The sequence below is a fragment of the Phyllostomus hastatus genome, unplaced genomic scaffold, assembly GCF_019186645.2.
Source record: "Phyllostomus hastatus isolate PE091 unplaced genomic scaffold, TTU_PhHast_1.1 phas_contig_195, whole genome shotgun sequence".
Classification (NCBI taxonomy): domain Eukaryota; kingdom Metazoa; phylum Chordata; class Mammalia; order Chiroptera; family Phyllostomidae; genus Phyllostomus; species Phyllostomus hastatus.
Window position 1 is genome coordinate 1,404,725 of NW_025333706.1, and position 21,226 is coordinate 1,425,950.

Here is a 21,226-nt window from a genome sequence, read left to right on the forward strand (position 1 = left end):
AGAAGGTGGAGTCTGCAGGTCGGACTCACTGAGGACCACAGGATGCCCAGAGCTGTGACATACCTTCAATGTCTGTGCTAGGGCAAAGTTATACTGGTCTTTGTAAGAAGCCCTGTTTTCAAGTATAGGCCACACTCTTCTTATTGAATCTCTATTAAAAATTGCCACACTATTTACTTCTTTTGGCAAATGAGATGTGCATGTAAAGATTTCCTGAGTCCTCTCTACCAACTGCCATCAGTGACGGATGAGGGCTACTTGCTGGAGTTTGGATTCTGGGAGCAAGTGCTGCTGGAGGCTTCTGGAAATACCTCCAGGGCTGCATTCCAGCCCAACAGGCAGCAAAAATCTTCAGAGCCTGAGTGAGCTGGGCCTGGGAGGGTCTGCTGCTTCTCCACCTCATTCTGGGGAAGATGTTAGTTCATTGGTTGGTTGGTTGGTTCGTGCGTTCATTCATTCATTCATTCACTCATTCATCCATCCTCTCATTGATTCCTCCATTTGTTTAGTGAACATTTACTGTTCCGAGCACTTTCCTGGGCAGGGACGATCCTCTCTTCTTTTCCTCCTCTCCTCCCTCCCTTTTCTTCCCCTCCCCTAATTCTTGTCTCTTTCTCCCCTCCAAGTTATTGAGTTCCTGTCTTGAACAGACCCTGGGGGCATAGTCATGCACTTCCTGTTGTGTGACAGCTCCCTAGCCCAGCAGCTAGGCTCTCTCCCTTTCACGTTCTCTTGCTCTTTCTGTTCCTTCCCTGGTGACCAGTCTATGCCTCTCTATCACTCCCTCCTCTTCCACTACTCAGGCTCTGACCTTTGGGTTAAGCCCCCATACCCTCCTGACTGATCCTGAAGTCTGTCTCTGCTTTAGGGCCTGGCCTAGAGCCCAGTACAAAGAGTAATACTTAGTCCTTCTAATAGGGGAACTCAAGTGTTAAAATTTTTAGCTTCAGTCATAACTGATAGGCTTAAGTGATAAATGCACATGGAAAGCTATTATTCCAGGAAATGGAATGTATGACCATGTGTCCCCATAAGGTCAGCCAGCAATTCAGTCTTTGTGCCACAGGGGGTCTGCAAGTGATGGAGGTGGTATCTGAGCTATTGTGTTCCAGGAAGGGAATGCAAAAATGCTGATCAACAAATAAAGAAGTACCAGGAAAGTCATCACTGACTGCAACTCTTATCTAATTAACCTTTCCCCAAAACCCTTTACCTACCCTTTCTTCTCCTTATAAAAAGGTTTGCTTGAGATAAAATGTAAAGACAGTGTTTGAGGGTGCATAACTCACTATCTTCTAGATCACTGGCATCTGAATAAAGTAGCCATAAAGATTCAATCCTTGTCTCTACTCATTGGTTCTGGTAGTGACAGGCAGCACAAATGCTGACTTTTCTGGTTTCAGTTCTACGGGTCAGGGCCCTCACCTCTGAAGTCCGCTCATCACACAGAGATGGGACTGTGGAGACCAGGCACTGAGACTCCCCAGGGAAGGGGCTGGTATGTCCCTACCCTAGGCAAATGTGGGCTCCCTGTCATCATGACACTCTTGGTGTCCTATCCAGCCTCCCTGACTCCTGCTCTTCATCCTTCCTTCTGTCCAGTTTACCTGCCACCTTCTGCCTGGGCCATGAGTGACTTGGGTCCTCCCACATGCGTAGGGAATGTCTGGTTTAGTGCCTGGTAACAGGAAAGCTCCTGGTCAAAGGAGTCCCTGTAGAAGTGGAAAGGGTGATTGAGTCCTGCACTTGACCTTAGCAGGCCCATCTCTCACATCTTGGTTTCCTCCTCCATTTTTCTGTCTTTGCTGAGTCCCTGAGTATGACTGACAGAGGCTGGCACCTGATAGCATGGTCATCTTGGGAGGAGGGGAACTGAGTGCCCAGGACTACAGGGCTCACCTAGGGGCCGACTGATGCTCCCCTCAGTCAGGCATCAGCCAAGTGGTACAAAGTGAAAGAAGGTGGGTGGCTGTGCTCACCAGGTCATAGTCAATAAGGCAACTTCCCCTGATGGGTCACTTAGCTTTGGAATATAGCACAGTGGATCTAGGGAGTTGAGTGGACTGTGTCCTCCTATTGTTTTTTCTTACAAGAAGGAAAATGCATTATAACATCTCAGAAGATGTATCATCATAGTGAATACAGCCTGACAAGAAAAGAATGTCAGAACACGTTGATGACTCAGTGTGGAACCCAGCACCTCATTTTTTTCTTGCCTCTTGGGAGGGTAGGCTCATCTGGCAGAACTGTTTTCTAAGCAGAAAGGAGTGATGTTTGGACAAATATGAAGATATGAGCCCTTAAAACTGAACTAAGACAGTTTGGCTGCAAATAAGTGAGGATTACAGGAGATTTCTACAGGAAGATTTTTTCTTTGTCGGGGAGCATGAGGATCTCACAAAATCCTATCTGTGATTAACAGTTTTGTGTTGTTGGTAGGAATCCTGCAAATATCTCAGGAGGGCCACCAAAGCACCTGAACCCCCTCGCTATCCTGATTCAGGAAAGGTGGCCCTCTTTGAACAGGGTAGATAGGCCACAGTTGGATCTGCACCTGCAGAGGAAACTAGCATGTATAATGCTTGTCCTAGAGGCTTCCAAGAAGCTGATGTCTCCTCCAGCATGTCCTGTCCCAGCCTATGCTCCTTCCCTGTGGAGGGCAGAATTCCACCATCGCCCCTGGCATTACCATCATGATGAGATTGAAGTATTTAATCCTATTAAGTGATTAAGGTTATTAATCAGTTGATCTGAAAATAGGGAGATGCTGTGCATGGGCCAAGCCTAGTCACTGGAACCTAGTCACTATGAAAAGCAGAAAGTTTTCTCTGGCTAATTGTGGAAAAGGAAGTGAGTTGTTCCCCCAACTACTCATACCTGGTGTTTTTCTACACCAATTCTCCAAATCTCCAATGCCAATTGGGTGTGCAACAATTCAATTCAATTCTTACTACCTGGAGTTAGTGTCACAACCCTCAGATTAAGGGCTTTGTTTCACAAGACTGTCTCCACAATGCAGTGCCCAGATTACCCCCTCTCCTGCATAGCCAACTACAAATTTGGAGGTTCTCACAACCCCTCTCATGCTTGATAATGAGCTAGCCCAACTTAGAGAATTTAGGAAAACTGTTTACTTAGTAGTTTACCAATTTATTATAAAGGAAACAACTCAGAAGGGAAAAGGTGCACAGGTAAAGGTATGGGGAAGGCAAGGAGTTTCCATGTCTGGGTACATCACCCTCCTAGCATCTTGAGGTGTTCACCAACCAGAGATCTCCAAAAATAATTAAGGAGTTTTCTGGAGGTTCTATGACTCAGCCGAAATTGATGAAATCATTGGCCGTTGGTGATTGAGCCCCATCTCCATTCCCTCTTCCCTCCCGGGAGGATGGGGGTGGGGCTGAAAATTTTAACCATCTAATCCCATGGTTATTTTTCTGGATTGTTTCTCTGGAGACCAGCCTCAGGCTTGACACATTTAGGGGTCCTTCAAGAGTCCTCTCACTAGCATAAACTCAGTAGTGGTCTGAAGGGGTTTCTTATGAAGAACAGAAGAGCAGCTCTCATCTTTATCACTGAGGATCTCACAAGCATTCTAGAAGCTCTGTGCCAGGAACTGGCCCTCACTTGGGGCCTCTCCCAGGGAGCCCCTCTGAGGCCCAGCTATATGCAGCTGCAGGCAGTGGGCCAGTGGGCACAGAATTCTTCAGTGGGAAAATGTGATTGGAATAGGGTCCACTTGCTGATGATGATGTTTGGTACCTGGCCTAATTGTCTGGTAGTGTAGTATTTCAGTCACAGCCAAGCACTTTTTTGCTTGTGGCTGCTTGTGGCTTCCTGTTACCTAAAGGAAACATATCTTTCTCTCTCTTTAACCTCTGGACATGAGGACTTTGAGGCTGGGAGAGCGAAGTCAGTTATGGGAACATTGTTAAAAGGATGTAGAAGCTTTGTTTTACCCCCAAAGTGAGTTCTGATCCTACAACCACTGATCGTTTCTTTATCTCATACCCAAGTGCTTGATGTGGTTTTACTTCATCCCTGAAGGGGAGGTGGGATTCATGACTCACGTTTTCAGCAAGCCCTTGGGTTTTGCAGAGAGGTGGTTGAATTGATTCAGCTTTTTGATATGGTTTGTGCAACTAAGCCTCTATGGTGGTGGCTTGGGTGACATTCACTTAATCTGATTTTCCCTAAGTAGGAACATTATAGGAGGGTAACTTTAAATTGTTGGGTTTTTATTATGATAAAATGCAGGCAAATAGAATCCTAAGCAGCCACATCAATACAGCAATAAAAAGCAAAAATGAAAGACAAAAAACAGACTGGCTAAATCTCTTTCTTCTCAGCAAGATCAAGTTCCCTAGATTGATTCATGGCAGCAGAGCAATTCCTGGAAGTCCTGGTCATGAGAGGGATCTGATGCTAAGAATTCCAGGACAAATGATGCTGATGGGGGTCAGGCAGAGCTATTAGGAGATTCATTGAAAATCCATGTGTATTTGTTCTGCCTTTGGATTTCTGCAAATCACTGAAGTTCTGTTTTGTGGGGGCCAAAATAATGACAAGATAAAGCCCAGGGAATGGAGTGGTTGGCCCTCAGTCATCAGACACTCATCTTGGGTTGGTTGAAGGTTTGTGGTGCCCCAGGTAGCCTCAGAGCCCAGGTTCGCAGTCTCCCTGCTGGCCAGGGCCAGCACTAGCAGTGCTGAGGGTGGCCCCTGGGCCCACAGCCTCCCCCAAAGCACAGAGAAGACTGAGGAGTAACCATGATCCAACCAGGTAGGGTTGAAGAAGTGGGGGCAAATGTGGGCCAGAGGATAGGTGGCAAATCTCTGCTACATCTGGAGTCTTGGTAACCTGGAGCTTGTCTGTCCATTTGAGATCCCTCTTCAGAATCCTGATTATGTTGATGGAGAAGAAACCCTCACCTAAGTAGCTCATTCCAGGACCCTCTGACTCCCCTACCCCCTGAAGGTCTGGTGCTGGGGTGAGTCCTGGGCTAGACCCTGGGCTCCCTCTCTAGTTACCAGCTACTAGTAGTCCCCTTATGGTTGAGTCTGTCTTTCCCACAACAGCAATGTCTCTCTGCTCCATAATTGTCTCTTTTCCATACCTGTCTCTCTCATTCACATCTGTTTATCTCCTCCACATCTGTTTCTCCTCTACACCTGTCTTTCCTCCATACCCATCTCTCTCCATGTTTGTCTCTCCTCCACATTATCTTTCTTCTCACATCTGTCTCCACACCTGTCTCTTCTACACATCTGTCTTTCTCTACAAATGTTTCCCCCTCTACACCTGTCTCTCCATATCTGTCTCTTCCCTCAATATCTGCTCTTTTTTCCACACCTTTGGTGCAGGTTCTCCTCTTCTCTGATATAGGCTCTCCAAACCGCTTGGTATTGGCCTTGGGCTTCCTGTCTGCTCACTATTGCTATCCCACCTTTCATACTGCTGGTTAACAATTACTTTCTTATGACACCAGTATCATCATGTTATCCCCCTTTCCCTTTGGATGGCTGGGGCCAAGATTAACAGATTCTATTGCTTTCTCTGCCCTGTCTTGCTCTAACCATCACAGGTAGCTCTTACCCAACTTCTGCATGGGTCATTTCTTCTCCCCTCTCATGGCTCTTCTTATATATTATGGAGATCTGTTTACAAGTCTGAGCATCCTTCATGGGGAGGAACAGAGTTCCCATCTGAAATACCTCAAATCCAGCACAGTGCTTGGGGAAATTCACTCCATTGACTAACTGGGTGAAATAATGCCATCTTCTTTGGAACATGTATACACATCAAGCTTAGTTTCTGCCATATAACCTATAATGACTGCACTTGAAATGCTTCATACAAGAAGGAGAAGCAGAACCAGTTGAGGAAGAGCATTGGTTTGATACTTGCTGTAGAAATTGGGTAATTGAGGACTTTCACAAATAAAATTTTCCCTTTCATTGTCATCATTTTCATTGTGATCATCATTGCTATCTTTACCATCTAGCACATTTGCTGAGTGCCCATCTGGTAATGGAATATAAATGCTGGGCAATTTGGGGACTTAACATTTTACAAGAAGCAACACCATTTTTTAAAAAACATCAGTAGGAAGACAAAAAGTGAGAAGCACTAACTTCAAGAAGGAGGGAAGAAGAGCAGGTAGTGAAACTCTGATATGGGATGTAGAAGGGAGTGTCTCATCTCTCTGTTGCAGAAAGATGGAAACTGCAGCTCATTGTGTGTAGAGGTGAGATGGGGACTCAAGGTGAGGGAAATGGTGGCCAATCACTGAGGATGGATGAGAAAGGTTAGCTGAGATGTGGGATGTTCCTGGAGGGGCAGGTTGACTTCTCAGGGTCCTGGTACATTGAGACTCCTAGGGCCTGGGAAGACCTGGCAGCAAGCATTGAGGTGATGGTAGGACCAGTGATCCCTTGGCTGCTTAAGAGATTTGGCATTTGCCTCAGTTCCCCTTTGGAACAATGCATCCCAAGCCTAGTGTGGTGTTTTCATTTTCTCATTATTGACCTTCCTGGGCTCTGCAGTCCTCTTACTCTATCTGGTGCTGCCTGAGGCTACTCCTCATCTAGAGGTTCCCAATGGTGCCTTAGAGGGCATGTTGAGAGGCTGGGCTCAGCCTAAGTTCTGGGTTGCTGGGATGCCCAGATGTCTGAGCAGCTCTCCCTCTCCAGGTAGCCTACTCTGATGTGTCCAGAATGGTTGGTTAGCACTCAGCATTGGAGACGATCCTGGGAGGGCTGCAGAGGGCTGTCTTTGGAGAGTCACTGGGACTCATGTTTCTAACAGGTTTGAGCTCATGAATCTCTTGGAGGGGTATTTAGGTTATATAATCCATTCTGAGAGAGAGACATCAAAGTACAAAATGTGATAGTCTGGAAAGTTGCATTTGGTGAAGAAGTGTGACTGCTGCTCTCTATAAGAGAAGAACTTCTCGAGAGGGCTTTCACAAATCAAATTGCTGCAATAACTCCACAGCAGACACCTCCACTCCTTACCTTAGTGCATACTTAACCCAGCAACTTGTCACGAGGTCATGTTGTCCACACACATCATTTATTGGCACCTGAGGGTACCAGGAGGTACACCAGGCCCCAGCCACCTGTCCCAGCACTGGGCCCAAAATGCTCACCTGCCTCAGAGATGGAATCTCAGTGTCTCCCAGATTCAGCTATTCTCAGCCAGACCCTCCTCCTCAGAAGAAAATCTTGTGGTCCCCAACTTTCCTGAGCTCCCAACCTTCATCCAGCTTCCTTTATACATTCCTCACAGAGAGTATAGTTTTAAATTTCCAAAAGACACATCCTCTATTGGAAATACCTGGGCAGTCTGAGCATCTGTTGGACAAATGGTGAATGGGTTCATAGATGGGAGGTGGTTAGATTATGCAAAGAGGGGCCATTCCATGGTGCTGGGAGATGCACACCTACTAGGCAGTCAGCCAGCAGGGTCCGGTAGGCCCAGTGTCAGTCAAGACAGGGCTTCAAATCCAACCTGGGCTTCCTCTGCTCATTCACTGCTCTTCCCTTTTCAGTGAGAAAAATATCATTTTAAATTTATACAATGAATTATGTTTGAATAATAAAAATAACACTTAACACATTATAATCTGGAATATAGTCTTGATGTCCTACTATGCTTGACAATCCCCAACATGTGACTCCTGTCCCTCCCAAATTCCCTGTGCTCTCTGTGGTCCTGTCTGCTCTCAGGGGGCTACTTGTCTTATTGAGGACATTACACCAGCCTCTGCCTGTGGTTTTCTCCTTGGCCAATGGGAAGGTCAGGAGAGAGAGGTTGATATTTCTTCCCTTTGCCTTCTGTTTCCTCACAGGCTCTGGGGTGACCTCCTTCTCCCATCACCTTGGCAGACCTGGGCTGGCTCATTCATGGGAGGAGCACTCAGCTTTAAGTTAAACGGATGTGTCCCTCCTCTTCTGTAGCCAAAACAAGGCTTGTGGCTGTGTCCAAGTCAGAAAATTGAGCAGTGCAACCTGGCACATGGTTGCAAGGAGGGAACCCCTCACTGAGGCCAGGCTTTAGGGGTGCCTGCTCAGACTTCTTTGTCAGCCAGGTGCACTCACCATCCTTTTCTGCAGAATAACCCTCAGCCACAAGGGCCCTCCAGCTGGGTGGGGCCATGCCCCTGCAGAATCAACTGGTTTCCAGTCAAAGAGAGTCTCCAAAGACATACCATTGTCTCCAGGGAGCCACTCTGGGTGCTTCTGGGGAGTCAAGTAGAACCATCCCCACCCTCTCTAGCCTCCTTATGCCCCTTTCCTGAGGGTACCCCATCAACCACTCAAAGTAAGTCCCTATCTCAGCCTCTAGAGTTGAACCTAAGGTAGGAACTTTCCCTCTGAAACTGAAAAGGAATCCCACTGCTCACTGGCCCTGGAACTTGGGTCAAGTTAATTTCTCTGGAAGGTAGGAGCTGCTTCATCAGGTGTAAGGACCCAGTGGGACAAATTAGTAAAAAGCACCTAGAATTATGTCTGCATTGTGAGGCCTGCAGGGACAGCTGGCTGGTGTCCCTCCCTGTGGTTTGTTTATGTTTTTAAGAGGGGAACTTCTTCCTTTTTTGCAAAAGAACAGGGCTAGAGACTCTGGGAAGCTGCACTTGTGCACTACACTTTATTGACAGGAAGGAAGTTGGGCACTAAACCATAAGCTGGAAAAACCATGCAGCCCCAAGGTTCAGGCCACCTGCAGGGAGTGGTTGCAGGCACCACACATTGCAGCATGGGACACCCACCCAGTATGGTCAAGGGCAGATTTTCAGAAGGAGGCAGAGAGAGCAGGGAGCAAGGCTAGGGCCTGTGAGGACTGTCACTGGGGGCTAGGGTGGAGCATGTTTAGAGGAGCAAGGCCAGACCACCCTGAGATGAGGTGGGTGGACTCCAGGGCCACTCTTTCCTGGTCCTCCAGGCTCTGGCAAGCATATCTTCTTGGCCCTGGAGAAAGCAGCCTGTCATTGTCTCTAGTGCCTGCCCATCCCCTGGATCTGTGCAGATTTGGGGGATCTGGGATACTGGAGACTTTCTGTTTCTAACAAACCCTGGCAAGGCTGCTTCTGCTAGTGCCTGGATTACTCTGAGCACTGAGGCACAGGACCCCTGCACCCACAGGGGCAGGGGCTAATTCTGAAGTTACCCAGAATTGGAGTTTCCCCTGTAATCCAACACACAACAGCCCACAGCATGATCTCTGACAGGAGAGGGTTCTGTCCTCCCCTGAGTAGTGATTGAACCCTGTGGAGGGACCATTAAGCAAAGGGAAGGGTCCCAGCTGCACAATAAGACAGGAGCTGGTCCCTGACTTCTGGCTGGTATCAGGCTGGGTCAGAGAGCTCTGGATTAGGAGCCAGGGGATGCATTTTGAATTCCTGACCCCTGACTACTTCCAGGCTATGACCTTAGTACCCTTAGTACCCATCTGAGCATTAATGTCCTTATTTTAATGAATTCTGACCTCCCACAGTGCCTGTGGGATCAGAGATGTTCAGTGTGACCATTGCCTCTGGCCCTAAACTTGGGGTTGGATGTTGGCAGTCCCTGTTTATGTTACCTAACACCTCTGGAGACAGGCCAGAGCCAGAAGTCTTTTTGATGTAAGCAAAGGGTGAAGTTACACAGTTATGGGATTCCAGTTTCCTGTGGTACCATAATAACCTGTTCTATTAGCAGCTTCCTCTGACACAAAAATACATGTACACACATGTGTACACACACACCCAATGCACATGCATGCTCAGTGTACACATGAGCACACACATGTGCATATACACACCTGCATGCATACATACATTTCTATAGCCATGTATTGTGAGGCCAATCTCTCAACTTTGCTAGACCCCTCAGCCTTTAATTAGGTCAGCAAGGTTAGCTTTACTAACCTCAGATGGCCAAAGATCTCAGGAGAAGGGATCTGATTTAGCTTTTTCAGAGAGTGTAAAGGTACACTGAAATAGACTAGAAACCTGGTGTGGATGATGTGGCATGTCCCATGAGAGTCTTTCAGACCTTCCTGCCAGTTTGTTTTTGAAATGGTGAGCACTGGAAAGAAACCTGATAGAGCTTTTCTTGACTTTTTTAATTCCCCCAGGCTGCACTTCTGCACTTTGTGAGACAGGCTGGTGGTGCCCAAGTGTGCTCTTGCACTCTTCTTTTCCTCTGACCTTGTCACAATTCAGCCACATGATGAACAAAATCTCAATGCTTTCTGCCCTTTATCTTTGCTTCTGTTTCTTCCCAAGGAGGCTGAAATGTGGCCCATAAAAATGCAAGAAGACCATCCTGTTTCAACACTGTAGGATCTCAAAGGTCTTTTTCTACAGGGTAACTATTAAACAAACTCTTCTTCCTAGAAGTGTTCTTTGTCCTAACACTTGCTTATTATTTTTTCACACCTGCATATTACTTCAAATAAACAAGCTGGTACAGAAAAAATAATAGCTAGAACACTTGGCTTCTACTAAATGATTATATTATGGGAACACTGCACCTTCTGGAGTCCCAAGGTAAGGTGATGGATAGCTAGCCAGGTCACAGTATGTTCTGTTCTGAGCTGCAAGTTGGCGGCTTTCATTCTGCTCAGTCTTGCACAGGTTAGCAATGAGTAAAGGGGAACTTGAGATCTTAGGAGTCTTGGGAAGCCAGTCTTGTTTGCCTCAGGCCTGAATCTGGCCCAGAGAGCAGATCCCGGAGCTTGTGCTGTCTGTGCACCTGGCTGACAAGCTATGGCTTTAGCAGGACCTCAAGTGTCATTAGATGTCTGTGCAAAGCAGGTGCTGCTCTCCAGAATTTGCGGGGCAGGAAGAAATCTCTCTGGTGAGTGTCTGCTCTTGAGGAGAAGGGACCTGGCACTCTAAGTCTAATGTCCTGGAAAGCAGATCTCTGGCATGTGAGCCCTACTCCCTGCCCTTGCCCAGGACTGACTCCACTAATTGATTCTGGTTCCCAGCCTCTTCATGTCTCCTCTTCCATCCATCAACCCCTTGATGACTCTCAAGGAGTGGCTGCAGAGAATGACTTAGCAGAGCCATTAAGGGGCACCCAGTACAGCCTCCATCACCCTGCCCCCTCCTGGGACATGAATGATGCTGACTTTCTACTGAACCTTGAACCTTTATCTGCAGCTTTCCTCCTTGGGAATCATGTCTGTGAGGCTGTCAGACTGACACCCTCTAGGCCATCTCACCCTGATCCACCTGTCCCATTTGTACAGTCTGATCACCCTGGGGGCTGCTCTTTGGGAGATATGGGCATTGGAAATAGCTCTTCTGTAGGCCAGCCTATGCCTCACCATTTGCTGTCATGGGAACATGCCACTGTGGGTGATTTCTTGGAGGAGGGTCTCCTGGGGTTGCTGGGAATACAGCAAGTGAACTCAGGAAGTAGAGAGGCCACCCAGAGAGAAACATGTTCCCCGGGGGTGAGGAAGCTGGCCACAGTCAACTGCAACCCCACTGAATGCAAAGGAACAGCTTTTGTGGGACCCAACTTTTTTGGTATATGGAGAGAAAGTAATGCTTTTTTATTGAAAAACAAAATAGGAGAGAGGGTTTCTAGGTTGTGGGCAGGCTCCTACCATGTTTCTGGCAAAGACTGAAGGTCACCCAGACACATGGCTGAATTGCTCTGCAGTTACGAAAAGCTTTCAAAGCTACTGTGTCATAAGCCAGGGAGGAACTGAAATTGCATATTCATCCATTTTGTTGTTGAAACATGATGCAAGCCTCTGCTGCACCTTTGAATTCAATGCTTCCATTGGAATGAGACATGTCACCCTGGGCACAGCACTGCCTCACAGGCAGCCAACCTGGTCTCTGCAGCTGGGTGGCATGGGCTGTGGTGTCACACTCATTCTGGATACTTCCAGTGTCCCTTGAGGTGGGAGGCGCTCTGGACAGTGCAGATGGGTTGTGACCTGGGTCTCATACCTCATGCTCCTCGGTGAGCAAAGGACTTCCTCCTCATCAGAGTTCCTTGCTGTGACCCAAAGGTGGATATGGTCTTTCTTTCTGGGATGGTGAGGCCATCGAGGTGCTCAGCGTACAGTGCCTGGCCTTCACTGCCTTGCTGATGGGCAATTCTGGAGTCAGGGTTATTCCTGGAGTACAGCTTCGTGATCTTTCCACAGGTGGTCTGGGAATTGTTTACAAGGCCTGGTTTATACTGACCAGCAGTTGTGTATTGCAACTGGACTTCTTGGATGTCTGCAGGAACCAAGGAGTCAGGCAAGAGGGAGAGAAAATAATTCAATTGAGACTGAAGCCAGAGCCAGAGGCAACTCCCTTGGTGACTTGGTGTGACCTGCCTGTGTCCTCACACTGCCTGGGCCCTGGCCTGGGGCTGGGTGGTGATTAGGTGCTGAGGGCACAGCCCTCTTTTGGCAGCACCTCTTGTACCAGGGTTATTTTTATCTCTGTGCTGAGTGGTAGTTTATGTTTATTGTTCTGATTCCCCATAAACACAGCTTGCATCCTTCCCTTCCTGCCTTCCTTCTCGACACTTAAGACATATCCCCTGCCTGCATTTACAATCCTCTGTCAGACCCAGGACTCTCAAAGGAGGGCAGGAGGTGGCCAATAGGTTCTCACTCCATCAGTAGGCTGAATGAGAACGCACACAGAAAGCAGACAAGGGGACTTGTGGCCACTGTCAGGCTGTGTCCCTCCGGAACGACTGAGCCTTGGCTCTGGTCAGTGTGTTCAGTACAGGGACTCATGTACATGCTCTAAGCACAGGCTGCTTAGGAGGGGAAAGGGAAGAGGTCCCCATGGGTGAGGGAAGCTGCTGCCGATGTTAGAGACCCTTGGTACCCCTTGGTCGGCAGCCAGGAGGCACTGAGTACCCTTTGTTTCTCTGCAGTGATGACTTCCCTCTGTGGGTCAATTACACAGCCTAATGGTTGTCATTACTTCTGAACAAAGTGTGCCATGGCAGCTGGTAACAGGTCCATGGGCAGCTTTGCCTACCAGCTTACCCTTCTCCTAGTGCCTTGCCACATTCCAACAACAGGGCAAGAGGGTGCTCCTGGCAGGCAAAATTTGGTCTGCTGTTTGGCTGGTTCACCTGTGGATTGGCAGAAATAGGAATTATCAGAAGGCATTCTATGGTTTGAGAAACTTGGCAGAAGAAGCTACCAGCTGGCAGAATGCTCAGAAGGCCTCATAAGGACCTTCCCTGGAGGTCAGGCTCAGTGTGTGAAGGACAGGTGTGGGGCTCCCTCATTCCCAGGATTAGGGGGCTCACTCACAAGAACCACAGTTCAAGGCACAGAGCTTTGGATGGGAGGAAGGGGAGGTGAGTGCCCATCGGGTATAGCTCATGGGCAGCAGGATTTGGGGTTTGGAGACGACTTCAGGTATACCTAGTCTTCATCTCTACCCAGCACGTATCTTGCCTCAAGCTTTCCAGGGGCTTGTCTCTAATTTTCCAGGACTTCCCAGGGGCCCTTGGAGAGAGCATGACCCATCAGGTGTGTTCTGTGGTATGTTTCTCAACAGACCCACTAGCATGTCTTCCTCTAGGATTTTGAACTCTGTGGGCAGGAGCTGTGTATGTTTTGTGGAGTCTTGTCCAGAACCTAGCTTGCGTGAACTGTCCCCAAATACTTATAGAGACAAATGACAAAACCCAAGAGGACAGTGCAGAAATCTCATTCTATCTTTTTGTTTCATGGACTATTCTAGAATGTTTCACTGGCTGGAAGGGAGAATGTGAGCACCAGCTCCCCTAGTGTATCTGGTGGGGTAGTTGGGCGGGGCCCAAAGGGAGGCGGTAGAAGAAGGTGGCATGGACAAGGCCCCACTGCCTCTTCTGGGCCCAGTGTTTACAGCTGTCAGATTAAAGCCCCTGAAGGGTGAGATTGCATTCCCTGCAGCCTCCCATGGAATGTTCAAGAATGTTTTCTCTCAAGAATAACCCAAGCTTCTTTCTATGATCCTTTGCACAGCTACAGAGGCTGGTTCAGTAACTCAGTGCAGGTTTCAGGAGCTCCCTTTCCAGGTGAGGCTCTGAGGTCAGTCAGCCAGGCTCCTGCCCTCAGGGGATGAGGGTCTATGATGTCTACCACCAGCTATGGTCCATGTTGCAGGGATGGACTTGAGATGTGGACACTGCAGGAACAACAATCAGGTGGCTGTCTTCACCAGGCATTTGGATATGCAGAAAAACACCAGTTCAAATTGGACAGTGACATGCTTACTTCATAATCAACATCTCTGTCATTGTCACTGAGAAGGACAAGTGGCCATGACAAGCAACCAGGCCACACCTGAGGTGGCCATGGGGTTGCCCAGGCCATGGAAGCTGAGACGAGGCAGTCAGTGAGATGGATACCTTCACTCTTAGGCCCAGCATTGGCTCGGTGGAGCCTGAGTGAGGTGGGCCCCAGCAGCCAGGGGAGCTCAAGGACCATGGGTTTTATGCCACATTCTCCTGTTACTGGGTGTTTCCACTGTTGTTGAAACTGGGCACATAGAAATGAGATAATGAAATGACATTTTTCAGGGATGTCAATAATGATTGTTTTAGCATAAAACAAAATGTTAGCTTTCTCATCACTGGGTTTTTATTCACCATTGGACAGTTCAAGCCTTTTGCCAGCATGTATCTCTTACATGTTTGGTGGCAGCCCTTGTTAGCATGATGCAAAGCTGCTCACCTACCTCCACCCCTGATGACACTGTGGATGCAGGCTTCCCAGGATAAAAGTCATTCCTCTTCAGGCTCTCTGGGTATGCTCTCTGAGTAAAAAACAGCAGTGATGCCCTCAGATCTGAGCTTCTGAAAGTGTCCTTTTAGGCTTGTCACAATTCATCCCAGTGCCAAGTACAGAGCAACATGAAGGGTCAATTTTCAGGGACAGATTTTCTTCTTCTTTGCTAAACTCCTCAGATTCTCTAGAGTGGAAAACTGGAAGTGAGTAGGATAGGGATAGCCTGAGCTCCAAGACTGAAAGGGGCCCTGGGAAGGGACTGAAGAGGGAGCATCAAGGCTGAATGGTCCTTGTGGGTTTATCCAGCCCCCAGATGCACTTCCCCTTACTTCATAGTACAGTGTGCACTCCTGATAAGCCCTCCCTTATCCATAAGATATTCAAGGAAGGCTCCAAACCACTGACCAACATGCATGAAGCTGCAGGGCATCCAGACCAGAATCCTTCACAGAGTCAGTGGTATCACAGGCATCCAGAGTGGCTCCCTGGCTCATTGCCTGTGCACAGGGTCTGATGATCTTCATTTCCTTGAGCACGGATCTCCTTCTCATTTTATACTGAGTTCTGTGTGTGTGTATGTGCATGTATGTGTGTGCAAGTGGCTAAGTGCAGGAGAAGGGAGCAGCAGCTGTGGGGGAAGAGTGACTCAGGAAGCCCTTGGTGCACCACAAACAGCATTCTGCAGAAAAGGAAAGCCTGGTTTCAGGAACCTCGTGGCAGGGAATGGGCAGGGTAAGAACACATAATAAGAGTGGATTGTGGAGGTGGGTGGGGGTGCCCCCCCACCATCTCAAATCCTTGAGAAATTTCGTCAGCACACTCAGAAGGCCTGCACATCATCTGGCATCCTGGAGGGTTGAGGGAAGCTGGGGTGGGGGTCGGTGGTTCTCTCCCAAAGGAGGAAAATACACCTTCCCATCATTCCTAAAGAGTTATTTACTATGATTAGAAGAAAGTGGGGTGGGGGTTTCTGTGGTCCTTTTTTGCTGAGAAGGGAGTAGAAGTGACATTACATGAGCACCCACAGGTGTCAGGCACGGTCCCTTTGCTTTATCACAGCCATATTGCGAGCTAGAATCCCTTAGTCTTTGCCAACAACACTGGAGAGAGGCAGGTGGTGGCCTAAGGGAGCTGCTGGTCCTCTCCAGGTCTCTGATCCCTGGGCTTGTCTTCCCACCTGAGCATGTTGGCTAGGGGTGTGAAGTCATGGGGAATATGGGTCATGGGGATTGGGGTGTGGGGTATTATGAGTCCTGGGGGTATGGAATGTGAGATATGGGTCCTGGAAGTATGGGGGTGTGGGGATGTGGGGACCTGAGGGTGTGGAGTGTGGGGCCTGGGGTATGGGGTCTTATGGGTGTTCATCCTGAGGGTGTAGGAACCTGGGGTATGCAGGGGCCTGGGGACCTGGGATATAGGGTTGGTGGGGGATGGGAAAGTGGACTTGGTTGCCAGGACTTTGGTGTCAGGGGAAACTTGGGTTCTTTGTGGCCTTGCTCACCTGTGGAATGAACACAGAAAACTAGCTTTTTCATCTGTGCAACTGAGATCCATGTCAGGTTATTTTAAGAAGTGTAGATGAGCCTGTCATCTCCGTCTCTGTCACACAGATTTGGCACAGAGTGAGCTACATCCATATGAGTGTCCTTTCTGGCCCTCCTTTCCCATGTGTCCTCTTATCCCCACCACAGAGAGTTAGGTTGTCTTTGGGGTCCCCAGGAGCCCGGGTAGGGTTGGCCTGGGTCAATCAGTAGATTCAGGTTCCAACAGACTAATCCACTCCTGTCACCATGTGGGCTCCTTGAAAGATGACAGCAACTTTCCTCTGGAGTCAGCGTTCCCAGGCCTGGCTTGTCCCTCTCAGGCAGTTTCTTTCTGGAAAACTAGGAAAATTGCCAGAAATAAGGGGTGTCTCCCTGGGAATCTGGACTCACATGGAAGTGTTCTGGAGCACAGGTTCCACTACTGATGATTAGGACTGATCCAGGGAGAGGAAAGTCCATGGCAGGCGCCTGAACAACACCTGCTATCAGATCACGGTGGGCAGGCCCTGTGTGGGCCACTCACTGGTTTCCTTACTGCTGATTCTTTTCACCTTCCAACAACAATGTTGGGACAGCCTTCTCTATGGTACCATTTCTGTTTTGCTCCATTTCTGCTTCTATATCTAGATAAACCACTCAAGTAAATACAAAAGACTTCTTTCTAGAAAGACCTTTTTTAAAATATAAATGCTCATTCCAAAGGAGCAACATACCAACTAGGGGCAGATAAAACGCAATTGAATCTTTTGAATTCCACCCCCACCCCCACCTTGTTTTGTTTCAAAAACAAAACTGTTCAAAGCAAGCATGTGGAAGGCAGGTATTCCTTTCTGTTTAGGGAAGGAGAACCTGTCCTCTCCCACATGTGCCATAGTCCATTTCTCCTATGACAGCCACGTTGCAGTGCACAAGCCCCAATTGTGGACTGATCTTTGTGGACCTAGCACTAGGGGCTCCTAGTGTTAAGGGATGGGGTCCCAACGCTAAATTTCCCACTTGCCCCTGGACAAGCATAATGTAATTTATAATACATGTGTAGTCTGGTCTTCTTCCAGGTTCCTGGCTCAAGGCTCCTCAAACCTTTGGGATTTCCTGAACAACAAGAGTGTCTTTTGTCATAATATGTGGTCTCTAGTATTTAGTATGTGAAGTCACTTCAGAGCCATAAAGATGAAATGGGTGGTTTATTATTCTTAACATGCCCCCTTCCACTACATTAATGAGGTGAATTTTGGACACCAAGGATGGGGACTGATTTTCAGAGAAACCAACCGTGAATAGAGTCTTGCAACTTGCACTTACACCCTGATTTCCAGGGAGGTTGAAGCAATTATGCCTATGTTATAAAACCTCCACAGAATCCCCTAAGGACAGGGTTTGGAACCAGAATGCTCCAAACACCACAAGGATGAGCCCTTCCCTTGTGTGTCTCTTCATCTGGTTGTTGATTCATTTCCTTTAATATGCTCTGTGATAAATCAGTAATCTAGTGAGTAATGGGTTTCCTGAGTTCTGTGAGCTGCTTTAGCAAACTAATCAAACCTGAGGAGGAGTCATGGGAATCTCTGATTTACAGCCAGTCGGTGACAACTTAGCTTTGGCATCTGAAGTGGAGGGTTGTCTTGTGAGACTAAACCCTTAACCTATGGGATCTGTTTCTATCTCCAGGTATAGATAGTGTTAGAATTGAGTTACATTTTAGGACACTGGTCAGTGCCAGCTGAGAACTGAATTGCTTGGTGTTGAAAAATACACATCTGGTAGGGAGCCACCGCAGGTAAAGTTTAAGGTGATGGAAGGGATTCAGGGTGAAAGCCTTTCTGAGGCCAAACACCAGGATCAGTCTGGGCAGTGGCTAAAACAATTGGTGTTTGGTGAGGAAGGTGTAAAATGGTCTGTTGGGGACTTTCTACCACACATGGAAGTTTTTGAGGCATTTACTTGTGTATTGCTATTTTGTTTTTTATTTGCATCGGTGGAGTATTCCTTGGGTGACCAGATTGTGTGGGTTCCTTCAAAGAAGCTCTAATTTGCTGGTCCTGGGACCAGTCTGCAGCAGCAGCTACTTGCTTGGTGGCACTGTCCCAAATTATAGGCACAGTGTCTTGCTGGAGAGAAGGTCTCCTAAGAAATGACGAGATTCAAACTACTGAAAATGTAGCTCTGAGAATGTTTTGTGGAGGGGAGTCCCAACCAATGAGACTATGTTGCTCTTGTCTACTAGGATCTATGGCTGACCTGCGAGGACCCACAGTCAGACCCCTGCAGTGGGTAGAAAGGAGGTACTTGGCCAGGAGCTTGTGCCCTTCTCTATGTTCCTAGGCCTCTCTGTGAGTGCCCTGCCCTTCAGCTCCAGGTGTCTCCTGGATCTGGGCAATGTGCCATGGACACTGGCCTGTGGGGAGGAGGCACTGCTCCTTCTGGGTGCTGGTGATGCTCTGGGCTGCTAGGGTGATGCCAGGTTTGGTGTGAGGATGTCAGCATTCTTCCAAGAACACAGTGGGTCATGAGAACAGTCCCTTGTAGATGCATTTTTCCTTTCAAAATTTGTAAATTTTACCATCTTTTTAAGTTTGGGGAACACCTGAAACTAGGTGAGTAAGAATTGCAAACTTACCGCACTGAGGGGAAGCCTCTCCCTGGTTTCATTGGATACTTTCTGTGAGCTCTTTTCTTATCTTTCAAAATAAGCAGGGTATCGAAACTGGACCTCACAGGGAAGGTTTGTTACTATCCTGTGGAAGTATTTGAAATAAGGGAATGAGAGAAGTTTTCCCTGACACTCTATTCAACACTGCACACATCAATAGGCTCCACTGATGGCCCTGCATCCCAGCCTGACTGGTCCCCTTGGTCACTGTCTTCCTGAGGGGGTTGGGGCACAGTTAATGTGCCAGAATCTTCCAGTGCACACAGGAGGCTGTCAGGATGAGCAGAAGTGTCTTAGGGGCTTCCTGAGCCCTCAGAAATGTCTGTTCCGCACATCCTCACCCCACGCCCTGAGTGGCACCGAGGAGTCTGGGATGGGTCCTGACTGGACATCTAGCTTTAGATACCTGGACTCCTCGATCATTTAGAATGTCAGCTCTGGCTTATAACTGGCAGCGTTGGTATTGCCTTATAAGGTCTTTATGAGTTCAAGCTTGGAAGCCATGCAGGGTGTGCAGTGTTTCAGAGGCCCAGCTCAGTGAGGGCTCCAGAGCACATTCATTTGTCTTCCTGAGTTTAACTGGGCTAACAGGATGGCCGCATGCACTTACTAGCAGCTCATAGAAAGAGAAATCTTTCTGTTTTATAAGAAAAAGGAATGTTTTCTGCTACAGCTGTTCAGGACTGACAAGCAGAACACTGGCAAATGTTGAGAGAATATAGTCCCATGCAATGTTGATTAAAGAGGGTTTGGTAAACTTCTGTCTCAGGAAGGGCTAGTGGAATGTGAGGGGTGGTTTCAAGCTATAGCTCTCATCAGAGATCATGAGAAGTAAATACTTAAAACAATACTCTGGCTTAGAGGACAAAGCAGAGCAATATCTCAGAGTTCACATCCTACAAAGGCCTGCTCCAAAGGGAGGTTCCTGGGTGCTCTTGGACTGAGTGCCAGTGGAGTAGAGCAGAGGGCAGCAGTGCTGGCAGAAAGGAGGTCTGGAGACTCAGGGCAAGTCCACCAAAGCCATGGCACATGCTGCTGGGGCTGGGCACAGGGAGCAGGCTGCCTGGAGGGGTCAGCCCAGAGGGGCTCTCAGCTGAGAAGCTCTGTAGGAAACATAGCACTCCCAGCAATATAAGTCTTTTATTTCATAAGGGTTCTGTGAGGCACATTGCTAAGCCCATCAAAGGTGGAACACCGGCTACAAGCTGATTAGGGATACATGTGGTTCAGGACAGACCACCTGCTGTGCTATCCCCAGACCTCACCTGCATCCTCAGGATTCTTCTCTCCTGGGAAACATCCCAGTGGTGCCTACACATGTGGGGACTCCTGCCTTTGAGAGTCACCTTCAGTTAATGGAAGCTGGGTGTTGGTGGATAAATACCCTCTTCTTCTGACCCTTGCATGAATGAGCCCAAGGCAGTGTTTGCCCATCTCTCAGAGCCCCAGCAGGACAAGCTCCAGCTGCCTACAGTATGACTTTCTGGACACCATGCCCTCATTGGTTTCCTCCCTCCTTGCCTCCCTGGCCCCTCTGTCATGCCCAGGATCACCCTGCACACATGCAGCAGGCATTGGGTGCTTGCTTCCTAGTAGGCTGTTAGAGGACCTGCATGAAGAAAGACACCCTCTTGGCTGCGTCTGAGCAGAACTCTGAGGACAATAAACAGTTCCTCTGGTCCAGGGAGAAGGCCTTCCTTTCCCATGAAGAACACACTACAGCATAGGGTCTCTGGACCTCGACACCTGCCTCCTGTACAGACACTCAGCAATGCTTAGGCCTCTCATGCTCACTGAATAGTGGTTCCTGGAGATATCACTTGATGTGGGAGTGCAGATGCCCAGGATGTTGGCCATAGGGTCTTCAGGCTACTCCTCAGAGCCCACATCAGGCTGGGCGAGGATGGTTTGGAGGGTACTTCCTTTGAATGGTGGCTGCATCCATGGCCACCACTAGAGACATCCTTTGAGGGTCTCCTTTCCTACCATCCTTTGTTTTAGGGGCTGGTACCGATTACATGCCAGCTGGAGGGTCTTGGAAGCCAGTGGGATCAGGCAGTCAGCACCATGTGCTTCCTGTCATTGCGAGTTGAATTATGCTTTTACCCCATGCCCCCCAAAGATATGCTGATGTCTTAGCCCCTGGTACTTGTGAATGGGACTTTATTTGGACATGGGGTCTTAGCAGTTGTAATTAAGTTAAGATGAGGTCATAAGGATTAGGGCTCTAATCCAATATGACGGGGTCCTTATAAGAGGGAACAGAAAGACACGTAGGAAAGATGGCTGT